The sequence below is a fragment of the Manis pentadactyla genome, chromosome 14 (genome assembly GCF_030020395.1).
Source record: "Manis pentadactyla isolate mManPen7 chromosome 14, mManPen7.hap1, whole genome shotgun sequence".
NCBI lineage: Eukaryota > Metazoa > Chordata > Mammalia > Pholidota > Manidae > Manis > Manis pentadactyla.
Genome location: NC_080032.1, coordinates 79467553 through 79486151, shown reverse-complemented (window position 1 = coordinate 79486151; position 18599 = coordinate 79467553). Strand labels below are relative to the sequence as shown.

The following is an 18599-nucleotide window of genomic DNA, read 5'->3' as shown; positions in this document are numbered from 1 at the left end:
CATCCCTGTGTGTTCTTGTGGGCCATTGCTGAGACACACCTCCTTGGAGCGTCTAATGTTCTCCTCCTCTTACCTTCTTCCAGGTACCTCCTGGGCACACAGGGGCATGCTATTGCTCCTGATAAACCAGAAGAAACTCTCGGGTGGCACAAAGCCCTTCGCCCCTCGCATGCCACTCTGAAGCACATATTACTTGTTCTTTTGCCTCTGTGTCATGCTAGTGCAGAGGTCCTTTGAAAGGCTGGTCAGGTCCATCTGACTGCATGTACCACTCAGCCACTTCTAAGGTCCAGAATCCACCCAAGAAAGAAGATACTTTCCCTTCAAAAAGAAGTATTACTTCCTTTTGTCACAGTACTTCGAACAAGCACAACTTAGGAAATCAGTCAAAACATAATTTACTTTTGTTTCTTAAAAAGGATTTGGGAAAGGTGGGGGTGGGTATTCTCTTGCCTTTATACAAAATATAGGTCTCAATACCTAACAGGATTACTCTTAGATTAAAAAAAAAATCCTTCCAATAGTTTAAATAATTCAGAAATTAGAATGGTCGATCTCAGACCACAACGGTAGCTTGGAAGTTAATTCAACAACAGGTAATCTCCCCTCCTCTATCTGGGCCCATATTTTGGTTTGGGAGCGAGTGTGTCATTTTCCTTCTCATTTTATCTGTCACCTCCTTACCCACCTGCTAGCTGCTATTGCTAAAACCTAAGGAGTTGGAGCATGAGAAAGAAGAGGACGTAAGTGGCTTAGGGATGTTTCTTCCTTGAACTGGTAGTATGTTAAGTTGGCTCTGTGCTTTCTGGGCCTGGCAGATGTTTAAAACTGATACTAACTTGGCCACGTTTGTGGGACTTCAGTGGCTCCCCTGATGGATCCATCTGGCTTCAACTCTCCTGACTTGGGAAGGGCTGCTTCTGCAGCCGTCCACTCCCCACTCAGCTTCTGGTTTTCACCTTCCACGTGAACTCTCATTTGGTGTAGCAAGGATACTTCCAGGTGGCCATCGTGAGCTTCAGGCTAGCTCTCACCCATGGTCCACACCTGCTTCATGAAGTCTCGCATCTTAGGAGCCGCCATGGACAGGAACGGGTGTGAGTACTTCTCAGATTCTGGAGCTGCTCCAAGCCTGACCCTCTCGTTCTCCATATTTCCAAGATGCGAGCCAGCCTGCAGTCTATTGGGTTTCCCAAACTCCAGGGGACACAGCTAATCTGTCTGACTTATTCTTTTGAAGCCTTTTTAAAGTCTTGAGAGAGAAAAAGTATCACCTTCCATCTGTCTTGCTTGGGGGGAGGTGGGACTTACCATAAAGCAATAGCTCAGTCCAAGAACCTCTATAGCAAGCTTCTCATCTCTATTCTTTTGATCGTTTACATTATCTTGTTGGGTTTTAGAGCCATTCAGCAGTCTCATGATTTTCTTTTAAAATCTGGATTTTGATCTGGCGCTTTACTTTGGAATTTCGTTTTTGTTTAATGAAGACGCCTCAGTTGAATCTTTCAGTCCAACCTCTGGTCATTCTGAACCCCATAGGAAGATGGGTGGTGGGTGGCAAAGGGTAAAGGTGCAGCCACATTCCTTGGTGCTGGACCCGCTAATGTGTCTGTATATGCCTTGACTATCTTGTTTTCCACCCAAGGGATCTAAATATGTTCTAAGCTTAATTAATACATAGGAGGCTTTCTTCTAAGTCTCTTTTCTACATAGGGGGAATCATTCCAGTTTCTCAGAAGGTCTTAGGCTTTTGAACTCAAAAACCAGTAACTGACAACCTCTTCCCCATTCTATAACTCAGAGTATAGCAATTTGGCTGACTGAATGGGGAAAGAAGCAAGATTCAAGAAAAAGAAAACACTTCAAATATTATTCCTCATATGATAAAAAAAATATTACCTGTCCTCTTTTGGGTATCTCCCATGTGACGTTTAAGCTACATCCTTTATATTAAGGATTTGACATTTGAGGAAACCAGCTGTATTATTCTGCCAGGGCTACCATAACAACGCACTGCAAACAGGGAGACTAAAATGACAGAAATTTATTGTCTCACAGTTCTGGAGAATAGAAGTCTGAAATCAAGGTGTTGGCAGGTTGGACCTTTCTGAGGGCTGTGAGGGAAGGGTCTGTTCCAGCTCCCCTTCTTGGCTTGCATATGGTTATCTTGTCACGGTCATACTGGATTAGGGCCCACACTAATGACCTCATCTTAAATAATTATATCTTTAATGACCCTATTTTCTTTCTTTTTTTTTAACTGAAGATAATATAGTAATAGTTTCAGGTATATAACACTTAGATGATATGACATTTATATATATCACAAAATGATCATCATAAGTGTAGTTATCATCTGTCACCATACCAAATTATTACAATATTATGGACTATATTCCATGCTGTACTTTTCATCCCTTTGACTAATTTATTTTATAACTGGAAGTTTATACCTTCTCACCTCTACTGTTCCCTTATTCCTCCTATCCCTCCCACTCCCTCCCTTCTGATGACTATCAGCTTGTTCTCCGTGTTTATGAGTCTATTTGTGGGTCTTTGCCTATGTGTTAATTTTTTATTTGCTTTTTGAATTCCACATATAAGTGAAATCATATATTTGTCTTTTCCTGTCTTATTCACTTAGCGTAATACCCCTAGATCCTTCCATATTGTTGCAAATGGTAGGATTCGTTTTCTTCTTATGGCTGAATAATATTCCACTGTGTCTATGTACCATATCTTCTTTATCCATTCATCTATTGATGGACAACTAGGTTGCTTCCATATCTTGGCTACTGTAAATAATGCTGCAATGAACATAAAGGTGCATATATCTTTTCAAATTATTGTTCTGTTTTCTTTGGGTAAATACCCAGAAGTGGATTCACTGGGTTGTGTGGTATTTCTATTTTTAATTGTTGGAGGACCCTCCATACTGTTTTCCATAGTGGCTGTATAAGTCCACATTCCTACTAGCAGTGCTCACAGGTTCTCTCTTCTCCACATCCTCGCCAACAACTTTGTTATTTCTTGCGCAATGACACTTTCTTCAAATGTCACATTCTGAGATACTGGGAGTTAGGTATTCAACATATGAATTTGGGGGAAGGGGCATAATTTAACTCACAGTACTAGGGTTCAAAGAGACTCAGTAACTTCAGTGTCACACAGACCTTGAAATGCCAGGGCAGGGATTCTCCATCGTGACTGTGTGATTCTTCAACTTGTGTTCCTTCTGCTGTGCTGCACTTCCTCTCAGGCGACTCTTGCATACCAGCTTGTACAGAGAGGACAATGCTCTTTCCTTTCAACAATGAAACCAGGCTGGCTGAGGCATGGCTTCACCCAGGAAAGGAGCTCATACTTAGACCCAAAGTATGACATCACATGAACTCAGAATAACATGCCTTATACAAAGGAGAAACAAGAACATATTTGTGGAGAGGCCCAATCTAATATCATACCATAGGCTAGAAAATTAATTTATACCTGACCTAAAGGTATAGATTATGGCAGGATTCAAATGTCTCTGAAACTACTAAAATGGTGTCAGCTCCAGTTTGGTGATGTAACTCCTGTGGCCCATGGCGTGCATTTTCAGTGCTCTTGACCTGTAGTCATATCTAAATATGCCATGTGGATATAATCTCCATATAGAGCATATACAAACAATGTGTAATGAAACAACATGTTTAAATCATACAAAAGAAAAGGGTAAAATGTTTGCTATAAAGTTCCTGCTGGCATTTACTGGATAATGATAATGATAGCTTTACTAAAAAAGATTAAAATATATTCTTTAATGAGAATTATACTTGGGGGATTTATCAGATAATTTTGGATATTTTCCTTTAAAAAACAATTCTTCAGCATATCCTAGGTGGGGGATAAGAACTGTAATAGTGATTCAGAAAAATGGCTTCATGCATATGAACATAATTTGAGTCTTATAGTATTCATCAGTTTTATTCCAGATGGCAAAAAATATTTATTATTCCTTTCAGTTAGTGCTTGCAATATATACCTACAGAAATAAGTCCATTATAAGATATTTCTTGCCAAAACTCTAATAGATGCTCACTTAGTGAGAAATATGCGTACTGAGAAATATTTAAGAAAAATACACTTAATGAAGCTGTACTAATGATATTTAGTTAGCTAATTATGTATAGGTATCTAAACATGATTTCAAGTAAAGTAGACTGTTGGCCGTGTAAATAAGCCTGGCACAGGTGTGCAGAGTTTTAAGAGCATTAGATAGCACATCTAATGAAAATTAGAGTAAACCTCAAAGAAACATTTTATTGTAGATTAGATTTCCTGTTATAAAACAAATACAGCCATGTAAGAAAAATATTTTAAAATAAAGGGTAAAAAATTGCTAACAATACCAGTAACTGAAAACAACGAAAGTAACCTTCTGATAAACTTGCCTCCCTTCCTTTTGCATTCACTGTTTTCAGTGGAGGATTATTGAGCATTTGCTAAATGGAGGCACTTGGGAAATAGGATGGCGAGGACAAGGTTTCTGCCCTGAAGGATATTTTAATTTATCAGGGGAAACACAGGGTGCATGAGTCCTTCTAGGATGCAGTAAGTGTGGTACTGAAAGAGAGTGAGCCAGAGAGCTTGTGATCAGGTTGGGAAGGCTTTACCAGGTCAGCTGGGAGAGAAACATGAGTAGAAACTGGTTAGCCAGAAAAGAGAAGAAAATATATTTGGTCAGAGGAAAAAGCATCTGTTAAGGTATGGGATGATTGAAGCAACAATACATGAAACTGTAAACAGTGCCGCCCGTCTGAAGCCACAGAATGAGGTTGAGGAAGGAGGTGGAGGTGATGCCATGGAAGATTTGTGCCAGTTATCCTATTGGCAAGAAAGGTTTTCAAGTGCAGAAGGAATATGTTTAGAATTTCATTGAAAGAAAATGAATCTTCATCAGTATGATTGGATGGATGGCTTAGAAATTACAAACCCTAGGAACTAAGAGTTTGATAAGGAGCTGGATATACCACAAAGCTGAAATACAGCTTAAATAGAAAAATGCTTGGCTTGCATGGGCCTCTTAACAATATTTTAGTAGGAACCCTACAGATATGTTCTCAGGGTGATGTTTTTATAAAATTTGCTGAAAGTATGAATTTTTAACTTCAATTAGCTATGAGTACTTTCTCTTTCTGTATGATCACCCTTCATTATGCTCCTCTCCATGTTGGGTGGCATTGGTGACAAAAGTTTTGTATTCACAATTTTTCTTTAAAAGGGTCCCCTAATTGTATATGCTTAGGCCTCACTTTGCAGATACAGTCCCCAAATGATATTTTTAGTGATCCAGAAGAGAAATGGCAGTTTCTTAAACCTAGATATTGGTTGTAGAAATGAAGAAAAGATGTGGAAGACTAAAGGGGAATTATTGGCTGTTAGTGAGAGGGGGAGGATGGTGCCAAGATTTCTCATTTCTGAAGCTTGGTGAGTGATAGGGCTGTTAACAGGGAAAAAAATGGTAGGGGCTGATCACTGTTGTAAATAATAGTTCATTGAATATCTTTATGTATGTGTTTGTTTTATTTTTTGGGAATTACAAAAGTGGATTTCTGTATTGAAGTGTGTGAGTATTTTAATGGCTTTTGTTATCTATTACCAAATTGCCCTTTCCGGATAGATTGTGTCATTTAATATGGCTACAGTTAATGTATAAATGGGTTTTCTTTTCTATACTCCCACTAACATTGGGCATGACAATTTAGATTTTTTCAAACTAAATTATAGGGTAAAATCAATACGTCCTTTAAATTTTAATATGGGGTGAGATAAATACCCTCCATTATTGTGAGCTCTCCATAGGAATCTATTTTCAGGGGGTAATTATTGTGGTCTTTTCCTGGTAGTGATTTAGGGAGCATTAGGAGGCAGTTATAGATCTTTTATTTTTAGATTCCATGTATAAGTGGAATCATATGATATTTGTCTTTTTCTGTCTTATTCACTTAGCGTAATACTCCTAGATACATCCATATTGTTGCAAATGGCAAGATCTCATTCTTTTTCATGTCTGAGTAATATTCCATTGCACGTACATACCACATCTTCTTTATCCATTCATCTATTGGTGGACAACTAAGTTGCTTCCATATCTTGGCTACTGTAAATGATGCTGCAATGAACATAAAGGTGCATATAGCTTTTCAAATTAGTGTTTTGTTTTCTTTGGTAAATACCCAAAAGTGGAATTACTGGATTGTATGGTATTTCTATTTTTAATTGTTTGAGGAAACTGAATACTGTTTTAGTGGCTGAAACTGCATAGTGGCTGCACAAATTTATGTTCCCACTAAGATGTAATGTAAGTGGTTACATTATACACTCTAAATGCATAAATATGTATATATATTCAAAAAGTTAGAAATAGGTGGGGCTAAAACAATTTTGCACATCAGATTGTTTTAGGCCAGGTGTTTGCAAAGGTCTTTCTGATAAGGACAAGATAGTAAATAAATTTTAGGCTTCATAATGTAGGAGGTGAAATTGAGGATGTTATGTAAGTACTTCAAGAGAGAAAAAAATTTCTACAAAATTTTTATTGACATAGTTCAAAATATAATAATAACTTTTTATACTAGAAGTCTAATAATGAGAAAAACTGAATTCTTTTTGGGGGGAAAGTTCAAATTTTTGTTCTTTATCATCAAGTTAATTGTAAATGTCCAATCATTTAACCATTCCTACTTCACAGGCAGTGAGCTAGATTTGGACCTCAGGCCATACTGGGCAACCCAATTTAGACTATGACATTTATAAGTTATTTTTCCATTAGGCTTTGTTAAAATATTTTGTTTGATAATGATTCAGCTGTGTTGCATACTTTATTTGAATGTATGGCAAATCTACCAACCACTCACCAAAATGTATATGTGTTTTGTGTGAGGTGTGGGTGGTTTTATTCTGTATTGCCAATGGAATTGATATATTTGGAGTAGCAATACTATTTCCATGAAACATTTTGTGTATTTAGATTAAGAGATCAGAGAAGTGAAACAAGAAACTAGACTTCTCAGGTCCAAATTTGGTATGTTGGTATATAGGTAGTAGAATGACTTTGAATGTTCCTTGTTGTTGACTATAATTGGTTCTGTTCTTTAACATCTATTTCTGCTAACTTTTGGGGGTTTGTACTTTGGATTCAGCTTTGCTGTTGCTCAGCAACTTTCCAGAAAGGTTTAATTCTTTTTCCACTGTCTCTCATAAACTTGATGTCTTGAAATATTTTTTATAATTCATATTTTATTTGCTAATGGTTTGTGTGTCAAGGCCACCCAGTTCCTATGATTTTAAGATGGAAAAGAATGAGGAAGGAAAAAAAAGAAAATGAAAAGATATGAGAATTTAACAAGCTAATAAGCAGGTCATTTTACCCACTTCAGAACTGGACTGTCTCTCTTGAAAGTTTCAACTGGAATTTGATTCTTAAACCTAAGACTAATTTTTCCTTTAAACTCTTAATGAATAGTTTTAGAAGTCTGTTGAAACATGGGTAAGTTTAGCTACTTTCATGAGTATGCTGAATTATAGATTGGATTTCTTAGGGACTGACAATTGGATTGAAAGTTTACGTTTACCTTTTTAGTCAACATGGGTGTAAAGAATTGGTATCTTCCTAATGCATAATCAAAGATAATTCAAATGAATAAACTCAATATGAAAACCTTCTTTTAAAATACATGGAAAACTTTTCTTAAATTACTAATACAGAATATTTTGATTTAATATTTAAGCTATGTGCATTTTTTAGAGATAATGTATTACTAGATTGCAATATATTGGTTTCTGAGAGTGAGCACAAGGGAAGACCCCGCCAAAATTAAATTTCAGAATTATTTCCTTCTCTTATTTATTTCTGTAGGCTCTTTGGAAAACATGACTGCAAAAGCATATTTCCACGGTCTTCCTGCCAGTAGCTAACTCAGCAAGCTCTTGTTTTTTAGCTGATAAAATATGTAACAATTTTTAAAAATTCATTCAATTGCAAATTTTGTTTATGCTTTAGATACAGAAGGTCTGTTTTTTTTTTTTTTTTAGAAAATTGATACTAACAGTTTTATAATTCCAAGAACAAAGTTTGCTCCAAATGCAATTTTGCTTTTCACTGAATTCCCCAATTATTCTTGTTAAATATCAACTGAGTTCACTGTCTTAAAATAAAATTCCTTTAATAGGGGATACCTTTATTTGAAATGAAGTGGGTTGTAGTTATGTTGTTTGCAAACACTTCCATTCATAGGGAAGCTATTGATGATGGTCCACTTTACCAATTCACTAGAGCACTGTGCCCCACAGAGGAGAAGCCAGGGGCTGTATTGTCCTAGGGACACATCCCATGGGCGCACATCCTACTGTACATGCAGGTTGAGGGAAGAAACTAGGTTTGGAACATGCAGAGCTAGAAGCTACCCTGTAGAAAACTTTTCTTGTAATTAGATGTGTAATGTTATAAACAGAGGATATGGTTTCTATGAATGTCCAGTCACAATAGAAGTTATTTCCTGTCAGGTTAATGACTAATGCACTTCATATTATTATTAATGCATTGTAAGATTTTTCTTTTTTGATGGACATTACATAAATAGAATTTCTCAAATATCTGTGGTTTTAGGGCACAAACTTGTAGCAGTAATGCTGGCAGAAAGTACCACCGTGTGTGTGCAGTTGCATGTTAACTGAATCCCAATTATGAATAGTTAAAAACAAATTTTGACTAAACTTACAAGATAAAAGAATGGATTATTTTTCTATTTTCTCTATAGAAAGTGGTATTTACAAAGAGGCAATCAAAGACTATGTAGCCAACAACTATAGTGGAAAAAGCATTAGTTGTGGTCAGGGAGCTAATTAATAAGAATATTTTTTTTCCAGATTTTGTGAAGTTTGCAATAATTCTCAGCATTTTAAAGCAGTAATTCGTTGGGATTTTTTTACTATAAATAAACACTTCATGTTCAGTTTTTAAAAATCATAATCTCTTTCTAAACTTACATAGGCTTTCGGCCCCCATAAAACCTGGATCACAGAATGAATACATATTCAATATTTATATACTGTAAAGGTTAAGGGTCACTTTTAGCCTAATGTAGAGCCTAGTGTAAATTTGTAACCTATTATGTGTTTGATGTTGAATGTATCTCCATAGTAACAGTTAGTTACTTCTGTTCATTAATGACTGACACTTTATATGGACATTAAGTAATCTGTAAGTTGTAGCTAAGAACTTCTACTATCTCAGTATATGCCCTAAAAACACAGATATTTGAGAGATTTTATTTGTATAATATCTATCAAAAAGGAAAAAAATACACGATGCATTCATAATAGTATAAACTGCATCAGTCATTTCTTGAGGTGATGAAATCATTCAGTCTACAAAGCATTTTCTTATGGGTGAAAAATTGTTAAAAGTCTTCCATTTAACCAGGGATTTGACATATGGAAATATTTACTTTATTATTTCCCTTAACCACGTTTTCTAGTTTAACTTGTCAAAAAAAAAGAAGGAAGAAGGAAGGTGAGAAGCGGGGGGAAAAGAACATTCCGAAAGCTAGAAGACTTGGTCACTTGGATTATAATGTCCTGGTAAGAGATTCTCTGAACAGGCACCTCAGATTCTGAAAAGTGGCCAGGACACAATTAGTCAGCGGCACTCTCAGGAATGGCACTCTTAGTCCACATATTCTAAAGACTATCTATGCATAAGCCCTTCCCAGTAAATTTCAAACAAAAATGTTTGTCACAAGTTGATGGTTGTGGAATGATGGTATCTACCTGTGTTTTAAACAACTCCTTGTCACAGGTGGTACTTGCAGTGTTTTAAGGAATTGAGACCGACACCATTCTTTGGTAAACACATTTTATATATTAACATTTTTAGCTGTCCCCCCAGAAACTCTGTCTGAAGCCTCTCTGTGCTCCGCTGTACCTGGAGATTTAGATTACACTCTGCATATGTACAGACAGCCCCTTTGTAAAGCATGTGTTGTGGGCACACAAATGAACACGAGTTCACAAAGACTCTCCCAGGCGTGACTGTTCCTCTGTCTCTAGGTGTGTTGACGGAGGCCCTACAGTGCGTTGGCTGGCAGAAACCTGAGCTAGGACGCGGGGGCGGGGCGGGGCTGCTCTTGTGCTGGCACCAACAGGGTTAACCAGCCTTGCCAGCATGAACAATGGAAACCGGGCAGCTCTAAATGAAATGAGCTGAATATTTCATTCGGCCACTCAGCTGCCTGCTCCAATTGCCTTCTTTACTAAAATAAGAGCTTAATCTAAAGTGACAACAACATCAGTTTCTGTGTGCTCCAGTCACACTGAACATGACTTCCTTAACATAAACACTATTTACATGGACCGTCTGGATGTAGCAGGGAATCAGGAGCGTGCCCAGCTAAGACACAGGGTACAATGAAGGATGAGAAGCAGGCAGCTGAGAATTAACATCAGCAAATGAAAGCCTGACCCTCAGAGGGCATGTCCCTGATACGTTTTCAAATGAGAGAGCAGTGCACCAGTAACCTTTAGCTTTTGTAAAGACTATGCCATTTAAAATAAAATAGCACCTTTTCAGTTTAGACACTTAACCAAATGCATTATGTCTGACCCATTTTCCAACTTCCGTGACACAAGGGGATGGATCCCTAGCTGCAATTATAGAATCTTTCAAACAATTGCAACCAATAACCTCCCTCCCCTAACTTCTTCTCATAGCAGCCTACAACCTCTTCCAGATAAAGAGGGCATTTCCTTCTGAGGGCGGGCCAGACAGACATCAGGGGAGTGGGAGAGATGATGTGACCCTTGAACTGAAGGCTTTGGTGGTCGTGCTGCTAGTCCTCAGGAAATCCCTGTCTTAGGTGGGTTTTACTTGACAGTTCTTGAAGGCTGGAAGCAGGAGTGTGACAAGCCACCAGCCTGTCAGGGTCCACAGAGGACACAAGTTACTTATTTCCAGGACCCCAGGAGAGAGAATGAGAGAGAGAGCAATCTTGAATCTGAATTATTACTGGTTCACTTCCACAAGGAGAATGCTGGAGCATTAATTATTTTCATCATGCTAGCTACCCTCTGGGAATTTTAAGGGTCACCAAGTGTAGAAATATTTAATGTAATCCTATTAGAATTATTGACAGTTAATGGAATTCAGTGTTTTTTTTTTCCCACCAGCTTCTAAATAAGGAGAGTAAGGCACAGAGAACTTTCTCATACATCTGAAGTCACACAGCAAATCAGGGGGCAATAGGGAATTTTTTCTTTTTTGCTAATTATTTCTACCTCTTTCAAGTCACCGTTGATGCTCTCATTTCTAAAATGGCTCTTCTCTCAAGATTTCCCTTGGTTGAACCTTGTAGAAAGCTGATACTAGACACTGATTTGTGGCCTCTTGGCTGCTTTGAAGGCTTCTCTGCTTTTTTTTTTTCTTTTTTAAGTACAGTTCTGTTATCTGTTCTCTTCCTCCAGGGTCTGTGCCTGAGTGAGTGGCCTTGCAGCCCCACCCCTATGGTGGTTTATTTTAGATAAAGCACTTAATCACTGAAAAAGAAAGGGACTGATCATTTAAAACAAGTTTCTTTTTCAGGAAAGGTATAATGAGTGACAGGAAGAAAAATGGGAGAATCATCAGTATCTCTCTGACATTGGTAGGTATTCATTAACCAACAGGCGTTTATGGAGAATCTGTGAGATTGAGCACTATTGTCGAGGAGAGAAAATTCTCTCTGGCCTCCTGAAGGCCACCATCTAGTGAAAAGGTTTATCATAATTAAAAAAAAAGAGAGTTTAGATTTCTGCAGAAAGCCAATACAAATCTCATGATTGTGTAAAAATAAACGTACCATTATTGCTTTTTGAAATAATGCCCTTCTACCATATATTCGCTTTCACTTTTAACTTAAGGGAAATGTGAACAAGAGGACATCTTTCAGGTACTATTCTAGATGTGCCCCCGAAAGAATGACATGTTTTCTCACAGTCTGTGGGGGATACTGACACTTACACAACTGTCAGTTGTGCAGCTTGCTGAGGGCTTTAATAAGATCCATACCAAATGCTCAAGAGCAGAGGAGTAAGACAATAACCACACCTACCCTGTAGACTTCTTCAGATGACAAGAACCTTGACAACTGTCCCCAGCAGTAGCTAGCTCTTCAGCTTGGTCTGGACAGACAACAAATGTCAGCCAGGAATGGCAGCACCAGTAGGAGTGGGGTCCCTGCCGCCGCTGCACACCAGTGATTGAGGTCAGTAGAATTAGCTGAAGGCAAATGGGAAGCTCATGGCTGCCCGACTCATCTCTGTCCTGTCGCTTGCCTTCTCTCAGCTACCATAAGGTTCTTGAGGACCTTCTCTTTTTCTTTCTCATGTGCAGCAGGCCTGTGTTCCCTCGGGATGCCTCTACTCTTCGGTGCCTCGTAGCATGAAGGGCATCATTACCCAGAGAAGAGTGCAGGGTTTCTCTTGTAAGTGAAGAATTTCAGGGCTCTCAGGAGAAGATGACTGAAATAGACTCAAGCAGTCTGTTTCTCCCTTCTTCCATTTTCTTTCAGTCACTTTCCCCCTTATTAATTAGTAGTGGTTAGGGTCTCCATTCTGAAATACCGTTGTGTATTGTGGCAGGTTTTTGTTCTCCCAGTGCGGGATACTTACCAAGAGTATTTTGCCATCTTTATCTTCATGTAGGTGCATATAAACCATTCCTTTTAAAATCGATCGTAAAAACTCCTTTGCCATTTTCATTTTAAACTTTTAGGGACAGATGTATTCTATCTGGTGTATTATATAGGTTGTATTGGGTCTAATCTTTTCTCTCCTCTTTGAAGATTAAGGACAACATCCCTCTCATGCTAAAATAGAAGAGAGTATTGTATCATAGTGTTTTAAAGAATAGAAGACTTTTACCGTTGTTTAATATAATTTCCATACTGAATCCTAGTTTTATGAAAAGGACCGTGCTTGAAAGCATTATCCAGATATAAGATTATATATCTTATATAAAAGTTTCTGCTTAATCACTTAATGTTTTGTTGCACGTTTTACACAGTTACTTATCAGCCCAAGAATGAACTTTTTTCACTTCTCATCATTCAAACATCTAGTTATTGGGGGAGAGACGGCGGCAAGTGGTGGTTTCAGGGCACGTGACCCTCAGGCTGTGTATCCTCGGAAGGCCTTGCAAACCCTCTCCTGTAATACTGGGTTGTCACTCTCTTATCTCCAACCCTGACTGGCCTATAATGGTGTCCCATCGGCAAGACCACAACCCAAAAAGTCAGTGTTGTGACTCTGCAGCAGCTGCTGCTGCAGAAGGTAAATGCCGCGTGGATATTGATGAGCTTGCTAATTTGTTTAGGAGGCAGAATTTAGAATGGGGAACAGGATTTGTCTGCTCGCTGTCCTCATCCATCAGCCCCAGGCTGCCCCAGGCAGTGGGTTTGCTTTTTGCCAGCTTCCAGTTTTGCTTTATTTTCCCTTAGCTTAAATCTTCTTTATTCATTTGTTGTCATTGGGAGGGTGGTGGTGGAGATAGGGGAAAAAAATACGCATGGCCCACACTTGAGACGGAAGGCTCTCGTGTGCTGTAGTTCTCTGATACCTGCAGAGTCAGACCGGACCTGTTGGTCTGTTGACTGATGTAGTCAGTGAATGAAGATCGTGTTCTCGCGAGGGGGACCTAGAGCACGGTGTGAGTGGAAGACTTGCCAAAGCTGCCCTTAGTCCTAGACGTTTGCCCCGGTTCTATCAAGATCAGAATTTATATTGTTAAATTGGTTCCTTGAGGCTTCTCATTCAATTCATTAAAAACGTGTTTCTTGGGTGATCACTGTGTGTCGGTTAATAGTAGAGATCCTGGAAATATATTGGTGATCAAGACAGGAAAAGCACCTGCTCTGAAAGTGCTTAGATTCTAGGGGGTGAAGATAGAAGTAAGCCAATAAACTTCAAGATAGTGACGAACCAAATGAAGGAAATAGAGTCGAGTTAGGAGTCCAGAGGAGGTGCTGTTGTAGATGAAGAGGCCAGGGAGAGTTCTCTGAGACGACACCTGAGGCCCGAGTGATGACGAATCATGAGAAGGTCTTTGGGGAACCTTTAGGGAGAGAAGTGGCAAAGGTGAAAACTCAGAAGAGACCGTGAGCTTGTCACGTTCCAGGAACAGCAAGAAAGCCGCATAGTCAAAGCAGGAGAGTGGGTGGTGGGCATGGGAGGGAGCATTAGGGCGGTGGCACTGAAGAGGACGCTGGGGTCAGGCCGCTTGGATTGTATCCTAGGGGTGCTGGGAAGCTGGTTGTGAGGGACTGACTTGGTCAAAAGTACGTTTTTAAAACCTCTGGCTACTGTGTGGGGAGTAGGTGGTAGGGGGACCAAAGCAGAAGCAGAGATACCTGTTGGGGGGCCGTGGAGTAGTTCAGTGAGAGGTGCTTCTGATATGTACTAGGGTGGGAATAGTGGATTTTCTGAGAAGTAATCAAATGGTATATATTTCATATATGAGAAGAACTAGCTGATTGTTTGAGTGGAAGAGTGTGGAAAAGGAAAGAGTCAGTGGTGATATTTAGATGTTTTGCTTTCAAGTACTGAATGGCCAGTGTGCCCACAATTTACTCATTCGTACTAGGGCAGGATCCGGGGGGGGTGAGGTGGTTACTAATTAGAAGTTGTTTCTGAAGACCCATTGTGGGTAAAATTTGAAATAGTGTATAGAAGAAAAGTGTCAGAAGACTCAAGATGAGTAAATATTACCCTGAATTTTACATGGGAGAAAAGTTTTACTTTTTAAATGGTATGTTTTATGGATGTTAACAAAAATCTAGATTGTGTTATTATGTAGATCATTTTTTAGAAGGGAAACAGTGTTTATAAGAAGCCAGATCTAATCATGCAAAATTAACTTACTTCTTTTTAATAGAGTTATCTTGTTTAGCAGTATCATCAGTTATGAAATGTAGTTTTATAATAGATCAAGAAATTCTGAAAAGTTAGGAAGGAAATTGGTTTGTTGGCAGTATGGTAATGTGGATTAAATGCTGAAGAACCTTATGTAAAAAGATCAGTATATGGTTATCAACCTAAAGAGAAGTCCACAGTCAGGTGCCATCCATTCAGTTCATTGACTTATTCTCATTATTTTTATTAAGAGCTTGATGAAGAAGGGAGCTAACTCTTTGATTACCTTTTTGGGCAGGGGCATACTTGGCACATTTGATCTCATTGGTGCTCAGGACGTCAGTGATAGGCTCAGTGTTGGCCAAAACTTAGTGAGATTAAATTTAATAGCATAAAAGTAATTCTACATGTAATTTTTAAATCAATCATTCAGTTACAGATAGGGGGTATCTCAATTGGTAGTCCATTATCAAGATATTCTGGTTGATTTTATGTTCACTGTAAGCCAACAGTAAGACATAGCTGCTCAAACAAGAGGTAGTTTCACTATAGAAGAAATACAGTGTCCATAACCAATGAGCTAATCACCTGGTGAAACTGTTTGATTCACATATATCACTTTTGCGTAAAATAATTTGAAAGACATTGACAATTTAATGTCTAAAGTTGGTGAATTGGATGGGGAGGGAATAATCCAACAACTAATAGTTTCATATAAAGAGGAGTTGTTTAGCTTGAAAAAGAGAAACTTGTGATGGATGTCAAAAGAATCTTCAAAAATATGAAAAAGGATTGGCCTGTTAGTTCATCAGGGTGCAGCAGGAAATAGAAGATGGACTTAAATGATTTGAGGGGAGTTTAATAAAGGGGTTATAAGGATGTAAAGAACATTATAAGAAAAACCAAGACCACAGTAGGATACCATTTCACACTCACTAAGATAGCTGCAATAAGAAAGATAGTAATAAGTGTTGGTGAGGATATGGAGAAATTAGAATTCTCACACCCTTTGGATAGGATTGTAAAATGGACGGCTGCTCGGAAGAGTCTGACAGTTCCTCAAAAGGTTAAACCTCATGAGTTACCTTATGAGGCAGCAATTCGATTTCTAGGTTCATTCAAGAGAAATGAAAACTTATATCCACACAAAACATTTGTCCACACAAAAACTCTTACACAGTGTTCATAGCAGAATTATTCTTAATAGCCAAAAAGTAGAAACAACCCAAATATCCATCAACTGATGGATGGATAAATAAAATGTGGTATATTCATATAATGGAGTATCACTTGGTAATTAAAAGGAGTGAGGGACTGATACATGATTCAACATGGATGAATCTTGAAAACATTATGCTAAGTGAGAGAAACCAGTCATAAGAAAGCACATATTGTGTGATTCTGTTTATACGAAATGTCCAGATAGCCATATCTATAAAAAAAAAAAGAAAAAGTGTAGCTATTTGTGCCTGCCTGATGGGGCTGAGGTATGGGGAAGAAAGGGGGAATTACTGCTAATATGCATGAGGTTTCTTTTTAGAGTGTCAAAAACGTTCCCAAATGGATTGTGGTGGTGGTTGTGCAACTTTATAAATACATTAAATGCAACTGAATTGTATTTTTAAATAGGTATGGAATTTTATGTTATGTGAGTTATATCTCAGTAAAGCTGTTATTAAAAATAACTAACAAGGGTTGGTACAGTACTCTAGAGATCATAAAAGCTGGGGGTTGTCCCCACCGCTAGGCACAAGGGACCAGGAGAGAGGAGCTACATGGAGAGGCCCACGGGACTAGAGAGACACCACCAGACGCTGACAGTCACCTGCAAGAGGGAGCTGCAGAAATCCATTTCCTGACCTCACTCTTCTTTTAACACCCTGCTGATGCCTCCCATTTTTAAAACCCAACCAGAAGCCTGGAAGGAAGGGAGCCTTTGATATGTCATAGACATCAGCAACCCTGGGCACAGCTCAGCGAAAGGTGGAGCTTGCATCTGGGTGTGAAACACAAGTGCTTGTGTGTGGCTCTAGAACTGAGACCAGTAGAGGAAAGCTAAAATTGCATTTGTTGCCTCAAAATGAACTAAGTTTTGATCTCTGAAAATAGTTGTACCGAATCCAAGGTGATGAGAGTGGAATTGCATAGCGAATTCCAGTTTCAACTGAATGATTGAATTAATTACCTCTGAATGTTCCCTTGCAACTCCAAGTTTCTGCCTCTCACCAGCAGCATATTGGTAGCAATTGTATTGTCATTGGGCAAGCTGTGATCTTGGATGTTCAAGGCTTGGGCTTTCGCTAATAGGCCTTAGAGTTAGGTACATTTTGATGACACTGAGAAAGCAAAGGGAATATAACTATGGGGTCATTTGCCTTAAGAGCAACGTTACTGGACAAATAAATTGGACTCTAATGTGATTGGAGATGGTCTGAGGAGAGAATTGGCAGAAGAAAAAGAAAGAAGCTTGTCATCAAAGAAGATGTAGGATTTGGAGAAATAAAATTTGCCTGCTTAACAATTTTACTGATTATGTCTATTAGCCCTACTTTCCTTTTTAGTTTAAAATGACAGTAACAAGATGGCACTTTAATATTCCCTGTAAAAAAATTAGAGTCGGCTTGCATGAGCATGAATACTGTCAAAGAGGCATGTGTGTCTTTTCTCCTGCATGTTTGACCAGAATCCCTCTGGGATTTATAGAGGAAGAGAGATCTGTGGTGGAACCCTGACTCTGTGCATGCCCAGAAGGAATGCTTTGGGCACTCCGCGCTCTTTTTGCAGAGACAGGATTTCCAGGGATGGGATCAAAGTGATGTGAGAAGAGAATGGAAAATTGCCGGAGTTACTGTATTAATGGGGGTGCTGCATTCAACACCCCCATAGTTTGTAGGCTGTGGATGTGGAAGACTTTAGAGAAGTTATTTGATGAGTTTTATAGTTTTGTAAAATTACTACTTTTACTTTATGCCATGTTTTATATCTGCTACATTAAGTATATAGTATTACAATCATTTACCTGGTCCAGTTCCAAAATAGAGAAGATGTTCATTTACAATTGTGGATAATATCCAAATAAACCACCGGTATGCTCTGCCAACTTAAATGGATGTAGAATTTGGAAGAAATACTCAAGACAGTGGAAGTATACTTTCCTATTTATTTTATTTCTGGACATCTCGATATATATTATAAATACTTGACTAAAGGTTTCTTGGATTTTTAGAAATTACCTTCAAGTTCCTCCCCTTAATATTTTGTATAGTGGATTTTACTCTTTACTAAAAGCTCATTGTTTTAAAGTACTCGTTCTTTAGTTCTACAAACTAATTTTTATTATCTTGCCACTCAAATTATTTTCAGTTCATTGTAATGGATGGCATTTCACTAGATAGGCACATTTATTTTGGGACAGGATTATTTTTCAAATAGGCAATTCCCAGTTATATGACAAGTACCCAGGACTACACCTTTCTCAAGGGCTTCCAATTCCATATATTTATGTATGTTGTTTCATTCTTCACTGTTGGTTTTTTTTTTTTGGTTTCACAATGAGGGAGGAGAAATTTCTGTACTTAACACATTTTATTTCATAAGACATCTTGCTTTAGTATAAGAAATATTTATAACATAGGGTTTATATTAGAATTAAATGATTTGAGACATATAAGATA

At 38.3% G+C, this 18599-nt stretch overlaps 1 protein-coding gene across 13 annotated transcripts in view; it reads left to right on the top strand.

Moving 5' to 3' along the window:
- SOX5 (SRY-box transcription factor 5) overlaps window positions 1-18599 on the top strand; it is a 931123-nt gene that overhangs the window by 132562 nt on the left and 779962 nt on the right. The window lies entirely within an intron of this gene.